The 3,338-nt window shown below is 37.1% G+C and overlaps 1 long non-coding RNA gene across 1 annotated transcript; it reads left to right on the top strand.

The window, feature by feature from the left end:
• Positions 1-327: 327 nt before the first annotated feature.
• LOC110716941 lies at positions 328-1,533 on the top strand. Its single transcript, XR_002510631.1, has 2 exons — positions 328-808; positions 1,307-1,533. It is a non-coding gene; the product is annotated as an uncharacterized LOC110716941 (long non-coding RNA).
• The last annotated feature ends 1,805 nt before the right edge of the window (positions 1,534-3,338 follow it).

Raw genomic sequence — 3,338 nt, forward strand, 5'->3', positions numbered from 1 at the left:
AGTACCATTTTTCCAATTTCTCCATTTTCTCATCTTCTCAAATCTCATATTTTCACAGTAGATGAGAAGGACTACGTTTTTGTTGTAGTTGTTGCATCTGATATAAAACCCAGACCTCAAAACTACCAACAATGGCGCAACCACCGCCTGCACCACCACCGCGCTCATATACCGACCTCTTCGGCGACCCAATCTACGATTTAACCCCTTTATGGTTCAAGAACAACCTCTTTCTCCCTCCTTTCGACTCCGAATCCTACATCTCTAACCTTCAAACCCAGTCCTCTCTCGCTGCACTCAATTAATCTCAAGTTACTGGTATGTATATTGAAACAATTAAATTTATTCTAGTATAATTTGTTGAAAATGGCTCTATTTAGTTGTTAAATGCTATAATTTATCAAAAATTAAGCTACTATTTGTTTAATTAGGGTTTTCGTAAGTAATTGCTTCAATAATTCTGATGTCATCAATTTTGTTAAATTAATTTTGCATTTTTGCTGGTTTGATTGAGAGAAAGAGAACGATTAAGGTGAGCAATCTTCTTAATACTCTTCCTGTTCTACAGTCTTACCGTAGTACTACATTTTTTTAATCTTATTTATGGTTTCCTTGCGTTTTGTTTAAATTTTTGTGTTTTCAATTTTTCTGATTCTGCTCAATTTTTTTTATTCTTTACTATTCAATTGATCTAAATGTATTGGCTGACGAGATCATTGAATTGTTTGTGAGCTAATTGCAGCCCACCATCCCATTATTGAGTCTTCAGAAGCAGGTGCATGAGCAGTTGGTATGCTGGAACCTACAGGTTCTGCTTTTTGGCTAATACCTTGTAGTTTTTTTCGTAGTATCCTTTTTAACTTTAGTTGTTTAGTGTATGTTTGGCTTTAGGCTGTACTAGTTCTGTGGCTTTCTTTTTGGTGAATGTTTTATTTCACAGCATGCATATTCTCTTATGATTACCGATCTTCCACTGCTCTCCTTTTGAACACTTCCCTCTTTCAAACAAAAAATGAAATAGAGGGTCGTAATTGCTTGAAAACCAAACTCGATTTCCTCGGCTTTCTGTTATTCCTCTTTTTTTCACCCTTTGATTTGGATAATGAAGAGTCAATGATATATTGATAGTAGTCGTAGTAGATTCTTAATTTTTCTCTTCAATGTGAATTAAGGCAACGACACTTGGGCGATATCAATGTCTCATGCTTTGGTGTGTCAACCGGATTTATGGAAATTGTTCACTAGGACAGTGATGTATCATACTATAGCATTTCTGCCTAACTTACTTTGCCTATTGAAAATGTAGAATAACATGCTCAGAAATACAGCAAGGTTCAGTACACTTGTTGAATTGGTCCCCGCAAAACTATGAGGCTAGGGCGGGATGAAAATTAGAGGTAAATTTAGGTGCATGGATGCAAACTAGTGTCAAGTAAATCTAATAAGTCATAAAAATAATATGCCAAGAATTTGGGCATCTTAATATGAACATCTTGCATTCTTGTCAAACTTTTGGGACGGTAGGTAGAGCCAAAAAAAAATCTCTTGGTAAACCGCATGCTCAAAAGGTACTGTATATATTAGGGCCAGCTTTTTAGTTGAGGTTTCTAATCTTACTTAAACAAGTAGTATATCATATCGATGACTATTTCATGGTTTTTTTTTTCTGTAAGTTCATGAGCTCATCAGAACACTTAGTCTTACATAGTTCAGTATACTGTCATGTATGAGCTTGTGTCCAAATGTTGGAAAAAGATATTATACCTCCTGTTTTTATGCCTAGTTGGTATTTTAACTTGTCATGGCTGTCGTATGAGAAGAAATGGAGGATGCAACATGCATATAGAGTTACGTTGGTTCTGATGTTCTGTACTTTTTGTTGATGCCTCTGTTTAGTATTATTGAGTCTGTGTTTGTTTACGTTGCATAAAAGTGGTTGCACTCGTACTATACGTCGTAATTTTTCTCTAGGTGTTTCAGGGTGCTGGTTGTTCGTGTAAGTTGTACCCTGTTGTAAGTACAATAGGATGCATTGTTCAGTAAATTAAGACAACTAATTTTCATACTGAAACTGAAGTTAACTAGCTACTTAGACTCTCAAGTAACGAGTTTCTTGCCTTTTTCATACGAACCCCTTAAAGACTCATTTCTAGTTTCTTTTCTAGAGATTGCAGCTCCTCTATGTTTAGACCGGAGAGCTTTTGTCCCATAAGTTGCCTGCCTTATCAGAATGGAAATGAAGTTATTGGACTTTTACTGGAAAAACGAGCTTGGTTTAAAGAACACTGTGACGAAAATGATCTTTACCTACATTGATTACTCAACTGGAACAAATGAATTGCAATTTAGATAATTAGAATATTTAAAATGTCTGATCTTATATACATTTCTGTGTAAATTAGCTTAATCGATTATTTGATTATAGTTTAGGCTTAAATAAGCTTGCCTATCATACTGTTGTTAGGTTTTCAGATTTATAGTTTTTATAATTAGCTATTGGTGAGTACATTTTGGATTTAAAATTCTCAGTATATGCCATTGTGCTGAAGAAAAGAAAAAATAATATGAATGTTCTTGGTTAAAAAGTGAACTTTGAATTTGTTTGTTGCTGTGTGAAAAATCGTGTCTTAGGGGGGAAAAATTTTATTAGTGGAGGCATCATTTTGGTTTGGTTCCCGATTTATAGATCTTAAAGTGACGGGTTTTGTTTGGTTTGTATGAATTGGATCATTAAATGGTACATACTTTAGGAGCATAATATAGAGGAAATGTTGGCTTGTGCGATGATGTATTGTTTATGAATGAGTTTGTCTTAGGCCTAATGCCACGGATTTTGATGCCTACTGCAACGCCAGCAGATGCCACAGTACATGGCCGTTGCATTAGGCCTAATGCCACGGATTTTGATGCCTAATGCAACGGATTTAGGGGTTGCAATAGATAAAAAATGTAGTAGTGGGTGCTGCTACTCTTCGCCACTTCCATGACGTAAACATCATCAATCGGCAACCAAGTGACAAAATTACAACCTGCAACAATCCAATTCACAACAGCTATCTCCACCTTCCCTGCTTCACCTCGCCACAATTATCCGCCCAAAACACCGCCTCCCTCACCTCGCATCTACAGCCACGATACTCCCCTGCTCCCCGCAACAAATCGCAAGCAGTCTTGCCATCTCAACCTCGCACACGCCAACCACCTGACCAATCGCCAACAATACCACCAAACCGCCGCAACATACCACCAATCAACCACCACTCCACCTTCGCACCACCGCAGCAGCCCCAATTGCACCAATTTCGCATCTAATTGAAGAACCATGGCAACAATTCTAC

The sequence above is a fragment of the Chenopodium quinoa genome, unplaced genomic scaffold (assembly GCF_001683475.1).
Source record: "Chenopodium quinoa cultivar QQ74 unplaced genomic scaffold, ASM168347v1, whole genome shotgun sequence".
NCBI lineage: Eukaryota > Viridiplantae > Streptophyta > Magnoliopsida > Caryophyllales > Amaranthaceae > Chenopodium > Chenopodium quinoa.